Source organism: Tachyglossus aculeatus, chromosome X4 (assembly GCF_015852505.1).
Source record: "Tachyglossus aculeatus isolate mTacAcu1 chromosome X4, mTacAcu1.pri, whole genome shotgun sequence".
In the NCBI taxonomy this organism is placed as follows: Eukaryota; Metazoa; Chordata; class Mammalia; order Monotremata; family Tachyglossidae; genus Tachyglossus; species Tachyglossus aculeatus.
In genome coordinates this window covers 31,269,155-31,288,187 of record NC_052098.1, presented here as the reverse complement: position 1 = coordinate 31,288,187, position 19,033 = coordinate 31,269,155, and the positions used below count along the sequence as shown (strand labels likewise).

At 42.3% G+C, this 19,033-nt stretch overlaps 1 non-coding gene across 1 annotated transcript; it reads right to left on the bottom strand.

Moving 5' to 3' along the window:
- Window positions 1-385: 385 nt before the first annotated feature.
- Window positions 386-523, bottom strand: LOC119948462. The gene has a single exon (XR_005456856.1). It is a non-coding gene; the product is annotated as a small nucleolar RNA SNORA7 (small nucleolar RNA).
- Between the last annotated feature and the right edge of the window lie 18,510 nt (window positions 524-19,033).

Genomic DNA, 19,033 nt, shown 5'->3' with positions numbered 1-19,033 from the left:
AATATAATGAGGGGTTCACTATTGAAATTAAAGAACAAGAGGGGCAAAAAGACCTAAAAGTTCATTCAGTGGTTTTGTGGCATAGATTGGGTTTTATTGAGTTTTGTCTGATATCTTAATTTTCACATTGTTTCCATTTTTAATTTCTTCATCCATGATCTTGTCTTATGCTGGCGAGTAGTCTCCGACTGATAGCGACGGCACGGAGATATCCCTACCAGAATGCCCCACCTCCATTTGCAATCATTCTGGTAGTGTATCCATAGAGTTTTCTTGGTAAAAAAATATAGAAGTGGTTTGCCATTGCCTCCTTCTGCACAGTAAACTTGAGTCTCTGCCCTCAACTGTCTCCCATGCCGCTGCTGCCCAACACAGGTGAGTTTTGACTTGTGGCTTATTACCTTCCACTCACTAGCCACTGCCCAAGCTAGGAATGGAATGGGTATGCCTCTGCTTGACTCTCCCTCCTGTAGTCGAGACTGGTAGAATACTGGAAACTCTCCAGGTGCGCCCCTGAGAGAATGTCATCCATGAAACAGACTACAAAATGAATACAAATCAATACCATGTACTGAAAGAAGTGACACTCTACTGTGCAGCTCAAATGAACTGTACATCACACAAAATAGCAATCTGGGAAAATACATTTTAGGTAGATAATTGAGTCCTTATGAGTGCAAGAGTTGTCCTTTGGTTCAGAGATGATGTGGCTGATGGTAAGATTGCATCCATGAGTGTGAGAGTCCTTGAGAGAATCATTTACACATTTGGATACACTTTCTGTAGACTTTTTCTGGCCCCCACTGCTAATAATGGTTGTTGCTCAGACATCAGTGGCTAAGAGGGGAAAAGTCTGTCCCAGCACCAGCATGATGTGCTTCTCTTGCCTGATACCCCTCTTCCTAGTGGCACATAATAATAATAATAATTTTGGTATTTAAGTGCTTACTATGTGCCAAGCACTGTTCTAAGTGCTGTGGGGGATACAAGGTAATCAGGTTGTCCCATGTGGGGTTCACAGTCTTAATCCCCATTTTACAGATGAGGGAACTGAGGCCCAGAGAAGTTAAGTGACTTGCCCAAGGTCACACAGCTGATAAGTGGTGGAGCCAGGATTAGAACCCACAGCCTCTGACTCCCAAGCCCGTGCTCTTTCCACTAAGCCACGCTGCTTCCTGAAAGATATTGAAAGATGCCTGGAGGAAGAACTGTTGCAGCTTGTGGTCACAACGTAGACCATCTCCAGGATCCCACAGCAGCAGATTACCCTGGTTGACCGTACCCATTTGGTAAGCCACCATGGAGTATGATACTCACATTGACTTAATGAGTCAAAATAGTGCTCAGGTTTTCATTAATAATGATGATGATAATAATGATAACCTTGGTATCTGTTAAGCACATACTATGGACCAACAATTTTACTAGCAGTAGGGTAGAGACAATATAAGCATATCGGACAACGTCTGTGTTCCACAGGGGGGCTCACAATCTAAGGAGGAAAGAACCAGTATTCAAACCCCATTTTACAGATGAGGAAATAGATGCACAGAAATGTTAAGTGATTTGTCTAAGGTCACACAGCAGGCAAGTGGCAAAATCAGGATTAGAACCTAACTCCCAGTCCTCTGGTAAGGACTTTTTTTTCCACTTTATTCTGAAAACCAAGGGAAAACCAAAAATACCACAAAGGATGGCAACCACCACTGAAAATACACAGTTGGCCTATGAACAATTAGATAGACCAGTGCCAGATGAGAGCAGGAACATGTGTAGGCTAGGGCGACCATTTCAAAGGACAGTGCAGTGGCAACAGATTACAACTTCTGGAAAGGCTTAAAGGCCCAATTGCAGCAATTGACTTACTTTGAAACCACTATCAGCAACCCCTTCAACAGAGGAAAGACCTCTACAAAGTATGTCCTGGTGAATGTGAAATAACTGAGTAGCTCATTAAGAATTAAAATTTTATTTAAATTTAACTTCAAACTCCTCTATTGATGTGTACAACAGAAAAAGATCCAAGTTCACTACCTGTCTTTATTTAAGACATGAAATAAAATTGACTGTATCACCGTCTCAAAATCAATAGTTGCATGTTATGCTATCACCCGGGCAAATCATATATAGGAAAGGTAATTATTTGTTGATGACTATTTGTGTGTGTATTTATCTGCCACACCAAATGCCTGATCAATACAAAGAATATTTACAAGAGTACATTTACAATCAATAAGAGCTCCGTATTTCTGACTGAACTCACAATCATTCATTCCAGGGCATTCATTGAGCACTTACTGTGTGGAGAACACTATTCCAGTCACTTGGAAGGGAAGAATACAAGTAAAGGACACAGTAACTGCTTTCAAGGAGCTTTCAATAATAATAATGATGGCATTTATTAAGCGCTTACTATGTGCAAAGCACTGTTCCCTAACTGCCTATTCTGGAGATCATCTTTAAATTCCTTAGTAGAACCCCAGCTGCAGTTTAAGAAATGTTGATGCACTGCTTTTCTTTAAATAATGATGGTATTTGTGCTAGGCACTGTACTAAGCGCTGGGGTGGATACAAGCAAATCGAGTTTAGACACAGTCTCTGTTCCACGTTGGGCTCACAATCTCAATCCCCATTTTACAGATGAGGTAACTGAGGCACAGAGAACTGAAGTGATTTGCCCAAGGTCACACAGCAGATGCGCACGCGCATGCACACACACACACACACACACACACACACACACACACACGTATCCTTTGAATCATTAACTCTACCCCAAAAGACACCATGTATTGAGGGTGAAAAATGCAATGGTGCAGCAAGGGATGATCTATATGGACAACACTCACTTCCTGTAAATTTATCCTTTTCTTCCTTTGTCTCAAAGTCTTTTTATTCCGCTTATTCATCCCAATAGATACACAATAGGAATGTGAAGCCTGAATTATTGCATCAGCCTCCTTGCTGACCTCCCAGCCTTCTGTCTCTCCCTACTCCATACCATACTTCATTCAACTGCCCGCCTCAGTTTTTCTACAAAAACATTCAGGACATGTCACTCCACTCTTCAAAAAACTCTAGTGATTGCCCACCCACCCCTGTATCAAAGAGAAACTCCTCACCCTTGGCTTTAAGGCACTCAGTCACCTTGCTCCCTCCTACCTCACCTCCTTACTCTCCTTCTACAACCCAGCCCTCTGCTTCTCTAATGCTAACGTTCTCACTGTGCCTTGATCTCACCTATCTCACCACCAACCCCTCGTCCTCATCCTGCCTCTGGCCTGGAACACTCTCCCTCCTCAAATCCAACAGACAATTATTCTTCCCAACTTAAAAGCTTTATGGGAGGCACAGCCCCTCCAAGAGACACTAAGCACCTCCCTTTCCTCTTCTGCATCACCCTAACTTGCTCCTCCCTCCCAGCCCCACAGGACTTCTGTACATATCTGTAATTTATTTATTTATATTAATTTCTGTCTCCCCCCTCTAGACTGTAAGCTCATTGCAGGCAGGGAATGTGTCTGTTTATTGTTGTTTTCTACTCCCCCAAGTGCTTAGTACAGTGTTATTCACATAGTAAGTGCTCAAAAAATATGATTAAATGAATGAAGCCTTAATACAAGGCTTCATAAAAGTAGAAGCAGCATGGCCTAGTAAAAAGAGTTTTGCCTTGGGAATCAAAGGACCTAGGTTCCAATCTGAGCTCTGCAAATTGCCTGCTACGTGACCTTGGGCAACTCATTTCACTTCTCTGTGCCTCAATGATCTCATCGGTAAAATGAGTACGCAATACCTGGGCTCCTTCCTACCTTGTATTTACCCCAGTGCTTAGTACAGTGCTTGGCACACAGTAAGCACTTAATAAATAACACAATCATTATTTTTATTATTATTTTCACACTTGAAAAAGGGAATAGTTGCTTTGATAAGCCATCTAGAATTCTCCAAATAGGAGAATCATTGTCCTTAGTCGAACAGGCTTCATGGTACCAGACGGCAGCCCCCACCTTTGCTAATCAAACCAACTAGGATCTGACAATTGCTAGTAAAGAGTTGTGTCCCCTCTGTTGACTTCCTCCTTTACTAAACTCCAACCCATCCTTCCTTCCACAGTCATATTCTCCATCATATAGCACTCCAAGCGCTTAATACAGTGCTCTGCAAACAGTAAGCACTCAATGAATACAATTGAATGAATTTCAAATATTTTAAATACTTAGGGCTTGAAAAGTATTTATAGGTCATATAGTTCATGTCCTGGTTTTTGAATGGAATGAATCCCAATAATGTGATTGATGTCACCCTTATTCCTCATAATATCTGCAGAGGAATTATCTGTGATTGGGTCTCAATACTCTCCTGACTTCTAACTTCTATTCTTCCTGCTGCAATTCAGCCCCATTTACTCTTCCGGAATTTAGGAAATTTCTTCAGTGAGGGGAATAACTCCATAAGCACCTGAGGTCATTGTTAAGGGATAACTATGAGATAGTAATAATAATAATAATGGTATTTGTTAAGTGCTTACTATGTGCAAAACACTGTTCTAAGCACTGGGGGGGATACAAGGCATTCAGTTTGTCCCACGTGGGGCTCACAATCTTAATCCCCATTTTGCAGATGAGGTAACTGAGGCACAGAGAAGTTAAGTGACTTGCCCAGAGTCACACAGCTGACAATTGGCGGAGCCAGGATTTGAACCCATGACCGCTGACTCCAAAGCCCATGCTCATTCCACTGAGCCATTTAGTACAATGCTCTGCACACAGTAGATCCTCAAATAATAAAGATTGATTAATGTGGTCCCTGCCTTTAAAGAGTTTGTAACCCAAATGGGGAGATGAGGAATAGATTCGTGAATTAAAATGAATATGCACTGATAAAAAAAATCAGTAATTACGAGAAAGTGTTGAGCAGGAGGAATGCGTCACAGGTTGTGCTGGCAAATGGGAAATTCATAAGGTTAATGGGGCTTGGGTATAGCTAATTTAATCCTGTATCACTTGTGAACTTGTTTCATCACTGAACATATAATTACATTTTGTTTCACTGCCATCTTAGTCCTACTTACTCATTTTCCTTTGCTATTTTTATCCTGGTTTCATTTTTTTTTTCAGTCTTTGTTGGATGTATTTCCTTTGAAGCACACTCTTTTTCAATGAACTGTTACTTCAGGGAACTATTTAGCATATGCTAAAAAGAGAAAAATATTATTTGTGTGCAGGTTTTTTTTTTCCAGTCACGTAAACTGGCTAACTTCAGAAATGGTTTAAGCCAGTTGGTTTGTTATAACTCAAATTAGAGTTTAAAACATTATTTAATTTTGAGCTGAGTGATTACTGAGAAAGAGTTAACACCTTCAGGCTCTGCATGTTAAAGTTTCTAGAAAAGAGACACCACCCCCCTACCCCCCCAGCCAGTTTATGCCTTGAAGTTCTGTTGACCTGGAGCAGAGATGATTAAAGTTGAGTTCTTGCTTCTGACAATTTGATTCCTTTCATTTGCCCCTTTCTAGCTTGTTGGTTCATTTTGAAGTGGCACTGTACCATAGCACAATATGTCAGTCTGTAAAATAGTTTTTGATAGGGCAATCTGGGCAGCATTGCCTTATCATCTCTCCATTTCCTGCTGTGTTTTCTTTGCTCTTATGTTCTCACAGGCGTATTTTTCTTTTCATATTTACATAGATCTTTTGACAGTGAAGCCCGAAAAATGTTGAGCGTTATAATTGCTGCCGGTGGACAGTGAGGTACATTACATGAGCTCATTAATTTTATTTATTTTCTTCTCTTTAAAAGTATCCAGTTGTTAACAGTAAGGTGAGATGTCTGTTCATTAAAAGGTTAGAAGTTGTAGTTTCAGTATACTTGCACATGAACTTTTGTTTACCAGAAGGTGGAATTAAATCAAGCATGTCTTATTGAGCTTCCTAAATAAAAACCTTTCTGTTCTGGAGGTTGGAATAAGTAAACATTGAATGTTAAAATCAGGATTTGTCCAAATTATCAAAGAGATTGATATTCATCCTTGTAATGGAAAAGGGCTTTTAATTGCCATATGAACAAAAAGGCTGTATCCAAATTAGCCCAGTGAAGTCAGGATGTGAGGGTAATTATGCAGGTAATTCTGCAGGAATGTAGATTTTCTACAGCAGGCGATTAAAAGTGTGCTAAAGAGCCTTGCTTGGGTTCAAATTAAGCAAACCCTAGGTATTTTACATTCCAACTCATAAACCACCCCGTCCAATGTAATGAGGCATTTTCAGGTCCTAAACTCTTTCTTGGGCAGCACTTCTTGTTGACTCTAGAATATCAGCTTATCTGAACTGAGTTTCATTTACCACAGTTTCATCCATCATAAAACGCACGGTTTAGAATTACAACTCCATCATTCTCATCATCAATTAGTAAGCACCCTTCCATTATGCAAAGCCCAGTGTTTATTGCTAGGGTGATTACATGGAAGGTAATTAAGACAGGGTCCCTCTAGGGCCTTACAAAATGAATGAGGAGAACAGTAAACAGAAGTGTCTATTGTTAAAAACTGGAGTAAAATTAAATAGTTCAGAATAAAAATGAGCATCATTCCGCTGGTTAAGTTCACTCAGCAGGAGCTGGTCTGGTGCCCACCTGCCTCTAACTGGCCCCATTCCCAAATAGCAGTGCAGGACGGAAGGGAGATCGCATGTCTGGGCAAGGACAAGGCATCCATCTATGCCACCTCTTCTCCCTGCCCCAAAGTACTTGAACCCTGGAATGACAGCCTCCAGGGGTTTCATTGTTTTCCTGACTCGTTAAGTAGCTTAAGGACATCTTCAGTCACACCCTTTCTGAATCACAATATGGTTTCAGACCTCATAGGGCATGGCAAACATGGTCTTTGCCACATGTCACTTACAGTAGGAGCACAGAAACCAAGTCTCAAGACTTAACAAGTTGTGTTCATAGACCTTGCACGTTTTAACACCATCGATAGCTCTAATCAGTTGCAACTACTACTGACACGTGGTCTGGTGATTCCCACACAGGCTCTTTCACCAAACCATGCTACTACCCAGGGATCTCTTTAGATTAAGATGGAGTATGCTCTTTTAAAATTGCAGGTGTTGTGAAATCACAGCTAAATGAAAGAAGCAGCATAGAGCCCCAATATTGGCTACTCAGTCATCTACAGTGCAGTTCATATACATAGAAAGAGAACAGTTCTGGGAGTCAGAGGACGTGCTTTCTAATTCCAGCTCTGCCACGTACAGGCTGTGTGACCTTGGGCAAGTCGCTTAACTTCTCTGTGCCTGTTTCCTCATCTGCAACATGGGGATTCAATGCCTGTTCTCCCTCGTATTTAGACTGTGAGCTCCATGTGGAACCTGATTGTCTTGTATCTACCTCAGCACTTAGAACAGTGCTTGGCACATAGAAAATGCATACCACAATCATTATTATTATCATAATAATAATATGAATGTTAACGGTTTGAAAATGAGCTCTATTTAGAACTCCACAAGCTATTGAAGGCTCTGTGAACCACTGAATATCACCCAAACAATGTAGACTGTAAGCTCACTATGGGCAAGAGAATGGGTCTGCTAATTCGGTCGTATTTTACTCTCCCAAGTGCTTAGTACAGTGCTCTGCACATAGTAAGAGCTCAATAAATACCACTGATTGATTGGTTGATAAATAGCTTCCCTCCTCTGAGAATGAATCCCAAACTAATGATTTCTATTCTAATTGCTGCAACAACAAAATAATCTCACTGCTCAGAGAGGCATAAGAAAGCCAGGCAACCAGGATGGGACCACAATAGCTCAGTGATTTTCCTCAGAGTTGCCACACTGCATTCAGATGCCCAACAAGCCACCACTACTACAAACACTGCCCCATCTGCCACTAGAGAGACTGAGATGGTGGTGATTCAGATGACCTCTACTTCAGCAGTAAGGATCACTATTTGTAGCTCGGTGGAGTAGAATGGTAAAGATAAGTCCCCTGTTCTCTTTGACTATTACTACTTCCCCTCCATGTCTTACCTGATGACTCCTGAATCTCCACACTGTCTCTCCCACTGTCTCCTAATCCTTCCCCTTCTTTTCTAGATCTGGGTCTGGGTCCCTATTTGTCTTCGTCACTACTGCGTTTGTTTTGTTGTCTGTCTCCCCCTTCTAGACTGTGAGCCTGTTATTGGGTAGGGATGGTCTCTATATGTTGCCGACTTGTACTTCCCAAGTGCTTAGTACAGTGCTCTGCATACAGTAAATGCTCAATAAATACGACAATGAATGAATGAATGCTTTCTTGCTAGTGGTTACTAAAGATTTGACTCCAGTTAGAACACTATCTGCCAATCATCCTGCTATCCCTGAACTTACTTTTCAAACCTCTTTCTTCCCTATCTCCTCCAAAATCTGAAATTAGAATTTACAGTGCAATGTGAAATTCAGATGTTGTATGCTTCTGTCTTTTTTTAATGGCATTTGTTAAGCCCTTACTATGTGCCTGGCACTGTACTAAGCATTGGAGTAGATACAAACTAATCAGGTTGGACACAGTCCCTGTCCCACATGGGGCTTACAGTCTTAATCCCCATTTTACAGATGAGGGAACTGAGGCACAGAGAAGTCAAGTGATTTACCCAAGATCAGACAAGTGTAGGAACTGGAATTAGAACCTGGGTCCCCCTGACTCCTGGCCCAGGCTCTATCTACTAGGCAACACTGTATTCTTGCAGGTCGAAGATTTGAGAATGTGCTTGGATAATGAATCAATTCATTTTCATTTTAAAAGGTAACCCCAAAACAGTGTCATCAATACTGGGAGAAAGGGATAGGATATGATTATCAGCAGTACAGTGCAGAGGTAGGTTGGTTTGAGGAGCAGGAGTTAGAATAATAATAATAATGGCATTTATTAAGCGCTTACTATGTGCAAAGCACTGTTCTAAGCATTGGGGAGGTTACAAGGTGATCAGGTTGTCCCACGGGGGGCTCACAGTCTTAATCCCCATTTTACAGATGAGGTAACTGAGGCACAGAGAAGTTAAGTGACTTGCCCAAAGTCACACAGCTGACAATTGGCAGAGCCAGGACTAGAATACTGACTGCTCTCATTCTTCTATCTAGACTAAAGCCACTCTTGTCTCAGAGTCAGTTTCAGTGGCCTGGTGGAAATAAGAGAACCTCTGACAGATGCTCAGCCTGACATGGCTTGGCTGGCATGGCTCTCACTAGCCCTCGGAGATCAGGCCACCTTTGCCCCAGGTTTAATCATTCCACCCTTCTGGAAAAGCCATCCCCCACAACCCTGACCAGGCCTACCTAAGGTAAAAAAAATTCTGAGTTTTTACCCTAAGAAGCCTTCCCCCTACCCAACTCCATTTTGGAATGTCAGTATCACTTATAATGAAGCAAATGGAGAAAGCAGACACAGTTTGTGTAGGCATGCCTGACTTGCTACTTGGTTAGAACTTGATCCTTTAGCAGGGATACTAAGCCAGCATCTAGCTTTAGCTTGGTAGTTTTAAAATCAATCACAGGAATTGGGGGGAGTTAAGGAGAACAGTGCAGAGAGTAAAAAGTCAGGAATAAAGTGACTGCATTTTCCTGAGCCCAAGAGGGAACAGAGGTGAGGCTTTTATGGGGGCAGAGCCAGTGATCGAACAGTAGAGAGGGAGGAAAAAGACAGGGAAAAAAAGTGATAATACATACAGACAAACTTGTAAGCACTCATCTTTGCACTTTTGGTGTATCAGTATGATAGGAACGGCGAGGGAGAGCAAGAGGGAGGCGAGAATGAGAGACACTCCACTGCTCCTCCACTGTCTGTTGTTGCTTCCCAGATGCATGGGCATAATCATTGTGTTCCATGGCTACCCTGCTGCAGGTCTGGACGTGTTGGAAATCTCCAGGGAGCAAACTCCTAGTGTCCCTACACTGGGCTCCCAGCCACCATTCATTCATTCATTCAACCGTATTTATTGAGCACTTACTGTGTGCAGAGCACTGTTCTAAGCGCTTGGGAAGTACAAGCCACCGCCCTCATGGTTGTGTCTGTCTCTCCAACCAAAAGCAGAACTTTAAGGGCCTTGCCAAACATTGTTAAGAGGGCAGAACAGGGACCTGAAATTCCTGACAGATCCATGTAATGCAGGACATCTGGCCATGTTAGCTAGGAAGGAATAGGGATATTGAAAGTTATAGAAAGAAGAGCATTCATTCATTCATTCAATCGAACTTATTGATCACTTACTGTGTGCAGAGCACTGTACTAAGTGCTTGGGAAGTACAAGTTGGCAACATATAGAGACGGTCCCTACCCAACAGCGGGCTCACAGTCTAGAAGGGGGAGACAGACAACAAAACAAAACATATTAACAAAATAAAATAAATAGAATAAATATGTACAAATAGAGTAATAAATACATACAAACATATATACATATATACAGGTGCTGTGGGGAGGGGAAGGAGGTAACGGAAGGAGGGGGAGGGGGAGGAGGGGGAGAGGAAGGAGGGGGCTCAGTCTGGGAAGGCCTCCTGGAGGAGGTGAGCTCTCAGTAGGGCTTTGAAGGGAGGAAGAGAGCTAGCTAGGCGGATGTGCGGAGGGAGGACATTCCAGGCCAGGGGGAGGATGTGGGCCGGGGGGTCAACAGCGGGACAGGTGAGGACAAGGCACAGTGAGGAGATTAGCAGCAGAGGAGCAGAAGGTGTGGGCTGGGCTGTAGAAGGAGAGAAGGGAGGTGAGGTAGGAGGGGGCGAGGTGGTGGAGAGCCTTGAAGCTGAGGGTGAGGAGTTTCTGTCTGATGCGCAGATTGATTGGTAGCCACTGGAGATTTTTGAGGAGGGGAGTAACATGCCCAGAGTATTTCTGGACAAAGACAATCTGGGCAGCAGCATGAAGTATGGATTGAAGTGGGGAGAGACATGAGGATGGGAGATCAGAGAGAAGGCTGATACAGTAATACAGACGGGATAGGATGAGAGCTTGAACGAGCAGGGTAGTGGTTTGGATGGAGAGGAAAGGGTGGAGCTTGGCAATGTTGCGGAGCTGAGACTGGCAGGTTTTGGTGACGGCTTGGATGTGAGGGGTGAATGAGAGAGTGGAGACGAGGATGACACCAAGTTTGCGGGCTTGTGAGACGGGAAGGATGGTAGTGCCGTCAACAGAGATGGGAAAGTCAGGGAGAGGGCAGGGTTTGGGAGGGAAGACAAGGAGTTCAGTCTTGGACATGTTGAGTTTTAGGTGGCGGGCAGACATCCAGATGGAGATGTCCTGAAGGCAGGAGGAGATGCGAGCTTGGAGAGAGGGGGAGAGAGCAGGGGCAGAGATGTAGATCTGGGTGTCATCAAAGTAGAGGTGATAGTTGAAGCCGTGGGAGCGAATGAGGTCACCAAGGGAGTGAGTGTAGATCGAGAACAGAAGGGGACCAAGCACTGAACCTTGGGGAACCCCCACAGTAAGGGGATGGGAGGGGGAGGAGGAGCCTGCAAAAGAGACTGAGAATGAATGACCGGAGAGATAAGAGGAGAACCAGGAGAGGACGGAGTCTGTGAAGCCAAGGTCGGATAGCATGTTGAGGAGAAGGGGGTGGTCCACAGTGTTGAAGGCAGCTGAGAGGTCGAGGAGGATTAGGATCGAGTAAGAGCCGTTGGATCTGGCAAGCAGGAGGTCATTGGTGACCTTTGAGAGGGCAGTTTCCGTGGAATGTAGGGGACAGAAGCCAGACTGGAGGGAGTCGAGGAGAGAGTTGGTGTTGAGGGATTCGAGGCAGCGCATGTAGACAACTCGTTCAAGGAGTTTGGAAAGGAATGGTAGGAGGGAGATGGGGCGATAACTAGAAGGTGAGGTGGGGTCAAGAGAGGGTTTTTTTAGGATGGGAGAGATGTGGGCATGTTTGAAGGCAGAGGGGAAGGAACCAGTGGAGAGTGAGCGGTTGAAGATGGAAATGTTAAATGTGCCATGCTTTTCTCTTCACCCAAGTCATAAAATAGTGATATGAATTAATCTAGCTATGGCATGGCCCATATCAGCATTGTATGATTCCCATAGTGAGAGTAGTTACTTCAACTCTTCAATTTGCTATTTATGTATCAGTAAATAATTAAGCTTCCAAATCATCAATTGCCTCTTTTTTGAGGGGGGGGGGAGGGGGGGAGGGGAAGGTGTGTGTGTGTGGTTTACAAAATGGTCTTTCTTTCTCAAAGATTATGCTAAGAAGGGAGCTACCCTACATGCTCAGAAGTGCATCTGAAAAGGCAGATTGCTTTATTGGAGTCTACCATGACTGACCCAGTTAAAACACTGCCCTGAAAAGATGGCTTACAAGGATTTCCTCATTTTCATAATCCTTTGAATCCATGCCACATTTATACAGCCCAACCAATAACACCATCCTCTCTAGCAGCCTAGGTAGTACATTTGTTTGCCTTGGAGTTTGGGGACATGGTAATATTGTCATGTACTCAGGTGTATTTCTATAACTCTCTCAGTAACCTTCTGGGTTGAAAGTGAATTTTGAATTAAGCAAAGAATACATTTAAATCACAGCTTCTAAAAAGAAGATGAAGGTATTTGGAAAATTATCTTTATCATTTAATAACAAAATTAATCACAAATATACTTTAAAATGGGGACTTAATAGTTATAAATGCATCTTATTCATAGTGATAAAATTAATCATGTGGAACTCATTTAGTATTAATGTGGATGTCATGAATACTCCTATAGGTTTTCCACTATGATTTGACATTAAATCCCCATTATCTTAAAGTTTTACTGAGATTGCTTTCAACTTTCTAAAGTAGTTCAGTGTTTCAAGTGGCTATTTAGGAGATTTTAAATGCTTTTTGTTTTTTGTTTTTTGTTTAATGGAAATTGTTTTGCTTTTAAGAGAACTCTTTTGGGTTAAAGAACCCCTTCAATCTACTAGTACTTGGACATAAATAGATTTATTTCTGCTCTCCTTCATTTTCAGAGATCACACTACTGACAGTGAGGTACTATCCATGCATATGAGAGTGTCTTAAAATACTGATACCAAACCAACATAATCTTCCACCTTGTTTGTATTTAATAGATCCAGGCTGATGCTAATGAGAGTGTGCCTCATTGAATTGGTCTCTTTTATTTCAAGCTTGTATCTTGGAGTCCTGATCATTTCAAAGCCTTTTCTCAAAGAGAGCAACCTCTCTCTCTCTCTCTCTATTTTTTTTCTCTCTCTCTCTCTCTCTCTCCCTCCCTCTCTCTCTCTCCCTCTCTCTCTCTCCTGCCCACCAGACTGAGCTATCTGCTTCAGTGTGGTTTTCCAACAATCCTCAGATGTCTCATTCCCTGAGATTGTGCTTCACTTTGTCTTCAAATAATTAATTTATTCTGCCTTTCTGGCTTACAAATGCTTCTTTGCAGTTCATCATACTGCAAAGTATGATGTGCTACTACCCATGATACAGCTATCATCCATTCTCCTCACATAGCCCATCCAGAGATGCATGCTGCAGTGTGTGTTGCTTTAAGATAGGTGAACTGATTTTGTTGCAAGATCCTACTGTTAGTATTCCTGCTTTGCCACTTGATGTTGAGTATGCTATCTAGGTGATGCTGGTGAAAACTCTATCCCTTTCAAGTCTTTTGGTGAAATGATATTTCAAGTCATTCAGATTACTTGGGAAGATTTGTGACAGTTTCATTCTTTGTGACTGAGTCTACGATATCTATGTTTATTACAACAGGGAAAAGGTATCATGAAACTAACAATCCTTTCTCCATTTTTGGAGAAAAATGGACAAACTATTCTTGAATAGTGTATCCAGTTCATCCTGCCAGGATTAGTGAGAGCAACAGGGATGCATATGCTCTGCAGTTAGAGTTGCATTTTGGAGCATTGCATCCACTGAGAAGTTTCAAAAGGTTAGTGTACTGAAAAGGGAACCTTTATTTGCCTCTGACATGCAGATGAAGTCAGAATTCTTCCTTTTTCTTTTCTTTTTTTTGATTTTAAATGGAGTTTGGAATGAAAAGGACATGAATACATATGCTCTTTCAATTCCTCAATAGAAATAAAATTGAATGACTTATCTTCCACTAGAGATGAAAAATAAATCTTGCTACCCCTACTTAAAAAAATTACTAAAAATAATTCCCATAGTCTTCTGAAGAGTATAAATGTCAAAAGAACGTGGGCCTAAGGAAATAAGAAATGATGCTTAGAGGATGTGTGATGATGACCTTCTTGTTATCCAGTCACATGAGCAAGCATTGAACTTTCTTCCCCTGTAAGAACCCATCAAGGACTTATCCAAGAATTTATTTACCCTCATCTTGAGCATTTGAAGCCTCTGATATCTCTTCCCTTTTCCAGTGTAGTAATCACTAGGAGATTTCTTTAAACCAATCCACTAGCCCTCCTATAACAAAAAAAAATATAAGATAATTAATTTAGTTACTTCTTTATCACCCAAAAAGTGGCCAGAGAGCTAACACAGGTTTCTAAAAGAGTGGAGCTGACTTCTCTGGCAGTATGTGATGTGCCAGAAGATTAAGCTCACTGTGGACAGGGAATATGTCTGTTTATTGTTATTTTGAACTCTGCCAAGCACTTAGTACAGTGCTCCACACAGAGTAAGCACTCAATAAATACAATTGAATGAATTTGGACATTTTGAGTTCAACTGTTTCAAACAGGAAGTCCATAGATGGGATGATAAAAATCCATAGATGAAAGTCTTTCATGGGAATGAAGTGATGGGGAGACAGAATGTCTCAGTGGCCTTCCCCCTCAAACTAGGCTTCGTACAGCTCCCACTCTTCAAAAGCAAAGCTGTTAGGATGCTGGCTGGCCTTTCCCTGCTATCTGTTGATGATATTTGAAAGCTGGTAGGCCTCCTAGAGTAGACGGTCCATAGTCACTTCTGCATCCCTTTCCTGAAAATGTCATATTGCTCTGGGTCCACCATATAGCAAGGAGAAAACTTTCTCTTTGGCTGGCCGGTGGTCTCCTTCTTGACATCACTTGGATAGCCCTCTCTTCAGAGCTATGAGATTGGGGCAGTTCAGGAGCCCTAAGGCCATGCGCAGAGCATATACCTCATTCATGGAATTTAGCTGTAGATTGACATTAGCACAGGCTCATTGTAGTGGTGCCATATCGGGGAGGGAGGTGTATATGCTACAATATAAGGTCCCTCTTTTTTAATCTGAATAGTATTTTGTAAGTAGCAGCTTGCATATGGCACAATTAGAAATTAAACTGGAAATCTGCAGGAGCATGGCTTACTGGAATGAGCACAGGCCTGAGAGTCAGAGGATCTGGATTCTAATCCCAGCTCTGCCACTTGCCTGCTGTGTGACCTTGGGCAAGTAACTTCACTTCTCTGTGCCTCAGTTACCTCATCTTTAAAATGCAGAGTAAAGCCTCCTCCCTCCAACTTAGACTTTGAGTCATATGTAGGACAGGGACTGTGTCTAACCTGATAAACTTGTATCTATCCCAGGGCTTAGAGCAGTGGTTGGCACAACATAAGCACTTAAAAAATAACATAAAAAAGCAAAAACGAAAATCTGCAGAGGAGGAAAGCAGGAAACTGGAACGATGACCAAGATGATGCTGAGAGAAAAGATGAAGAAAACAAATTTGGGGCATGTAGTAAAGGAGGTCTGGATTAGGGCAGAATTCAGTAGGCACAGTTCGAATGAATCACAGCTGCTATGGTCATTACTACATCCTCTAGTTTGGTCCCTCTATCACCTGTGGTATGCTTCCTATAATAGGTAACCATAGACACTTCTGTATCCCTTTGTCACAGCAACCAGTCAAATAAATTTTCAATTTCAAGGTTGTGATTAGAAAATATACTTTTCCAGTGAAACAAGCCACAGCAGGCCATCTCCATGATGCTTGATATAGGAAATGAGACTATATCATTACATTATTACATGGGATGAATGTCTTGAGTTGGATTTTAAGATATGTGGTGTTTTCCTCCTCTGAACTTAGGCAAGGGTCTTTAGCCTACCTTTAATCACCTGTTGCAAAAAATCCACAAACTTTAGGGCAAGGTTTCTTATAGTTTTTGTCTTCACAGGTAAAGTGGAGTGCTTTGCGCACAGCTGACACTTAATTAATGCAATTGCTATCATTACCATTTAGACAGTTACTATAGAGTGCATAATTCAAGCAAATATATCCATTTTTCCTCAAAAAAGGAGTTTTGAGAGTGTTTTCTGCAAAATTACCCTCGTATTCTGACTTCACTGGGCTACTGGGCTTCCCTTCAAAGCCCTACTGAGAGCTCACCTCCTCCAGGAGGCCTTCCCAGACTGAGCCTCCTCCTTCCTCTCCTCCTCCTCCCTCTCCCCATCCCCCCCACCCTACCTCCTTCCCCTCCCCACAGCACCTGTATATATGTTTGTATAGATTTATTACTCTATTTTACTTGTACATATTTACTATTCTATTTATTTTATTTTGTTAATATGTGTTGTTTTGTTGTCTGTCTCCCCCTTCTAGACTGTGAGCCCGCTATTGTGTAGGGACCGTCTCTATATGTTACCAACCTGTACTTACCAAGCACTTAGTACAGTGCTCTGCACACAGTAAGCGCTCAATAAATATGAATGAATGAATGAATAATTTAGATACAGTCTTTTGGTTCATATGGCAGCAATAAGAAGCCTTTTATGAATTTCCAAAATTTAAGCTACTAGGGCATTACAAGGATATATATCAAAATTATTGATAGTTTGGGCAAAAACTGATTTTGCCATTCAACACTGATTTACTCCAACTTCCAGAACAGAAATGTTTTGTTTTTTTTTATTTAGATGATCCATAGGGCTTGCTTGATTTAATTCCACCTTCTGGTAAACAACAGTTCATGTTGTGTATATTAGAACTACAACTTCTAACCTTTTTAGTAACAGATATTTCACCTTATTGTTTGACAATTGAGTACTTTTAAAGAGAAGAAAATGAATAGAATCAATACACGCATGTAATGTAACTCTACATCCACCAGCAGGAATTAAAATGCTCAACATTTCTCAGGTTTCACTGTCAAGAGTTCTAGTTAGACAGGAAAAGAAAAACAATCCCGTGAGAACACAAGAGCAAAGAAAACACACTAGGAAGTGGGGAGATGATTAGACAAAGTTGCATAGATTGGCCTATCGAAAATTATTTTAGACTACCATATTGTGCTCTGGTACAGTGCCACTTTCAATGAATAAATGAGCCACTAAGGGGCAGGTGAAAGGGACCAAATTATCAGAAGCAAGAAAAAACGGCAGTCACTCCTGCACTGCTGGTGGAAATCCAGATATTAGGTCGACCTTGTCCAAATCAATTTCATCCCCACCTGCTGTTAGCTCTGCCCTCTCCTCCATCTAACAACATTATTTCTCCATCCTTATTATCTCCTGTGCCCATTGCCCTTACCAGTTGTTTTAGATGTTTAACTGCCTCTCAAACCCTCTGTCCCCCTGCCCCTCCCCCTGTCTATTCTCCATAATGATCAGGCCACATATTTTATTGAGAAAATTTATTCATTCATTCAATCATATTTATTGAGTGTTTACTATGTGAAAAGCACTGTACTAAGTGCTTGGGAGAGTATAATATAACAATAAACAGACACATTCCTGCCCACAATGAGCTCACAGTCCAGAGAGGGAGACAGACATTAACATAAATGAATAGAAAATTGAAACCATCAGGTGTGATTGCTCTAAAATCTCCACTGCTCCTGTCCCTCCCTTCTCCTGCCCCTCCTTTGACTCACCCATATGGCCAATGAATGATTGTTTGAGTCATTGTCTCCCCTATTAAATTACAAGCTCTGAGGCCAGGAACCATTCCATCTCTCATTGCTGATCCTAGCTGCCTATGGTGCTATTCCCCTCAAGTATTCCAGAAATACTCTTTGAAATTCTGGGAGCATAAATGGGGCTAAGTGGCAATAAGAAGAACTGAAATTAGAAGTCAGTAGGACACTGAGATGCAGTCATTCATATGTGTGGAAGATTCCTCCCCAGATCATTTTAGGATTAAAGCAGAAATAGTATGGATTGTTTGGATGAGGTCTGGCCTCCAGCAAAGGCCTCAACTGTGTGACTTGTGAAGACTTTTCAAACCCCAGAGTTGAAACTTTTGAACTCCAACATGACTGAATATGGGGTAGAAGGAAGGAAGGGAGGGAAAGGGCAGGAGATGGTAAGAGAGGGGAATAGGGAGTATTAAACTGGATGGCTGAGTCCCTGAGTGTTTCTAGCTTATATAATTTTTTAGGGGCTTACAGTCTTGTCTTCCCACTTCTTCAGTTAGGTGCATTTAGGGGCCAGTAGTGGTTGAGGTTGAAGTGATTGTCTTCTGTTTTATAGGATCAGCTACCTCTGATGATGGGATTTCCTCAAAAATCTCCAGTGGCTACCAATCAATCTGCGCATCAGGCAGAAACTCCTCACCCTGGGCTTCGAGGCTCTCCATCACCTCGCCCCCTCCTACCTCACCTCCCTTCTCTCCTTCTACAGCCCAGTCCGCACCCTCTGCTCCTCCACCGCTGATCTCCTCACCGTACCTCGCTCTCGCCTGTCCCGCCATCGACCCCCGGCCCACATCATCCCCCGGGCCTGGAATGCCCTCCCTCTGCCCATCCGCCAAGCTAGCTCTCTTCCTCCCTTCAAGGCCCTGCTGAGAGCTCACCTCCTCCAGGAGGCCTTCCCAGACTGAGCCCCTTCCTTCCTCTCCCCCTTGTCCCCCTCTCCATCCCCCCCATCTTACCTCCTTCCCTTCCCCACAGCACCTGTACATATGTATATATGTTTGTACATATTTATTACTCTATTTATTTATTTATTTTATTTGTACATATCTATTCTATTTATTTTATTTTGTTAGTATGTTTGGTTTTGTTCTCTGTCTCCCCCTTTTAGACTGTGAGCCCACTGTTGGGTAGGGACTGTCTCTTTATGTTGCCAATTTGTACTTCCCAAGTGCTTAGTACAGTGCTCTGCACATAGTAAGCACTCAATAAATACGATTGATG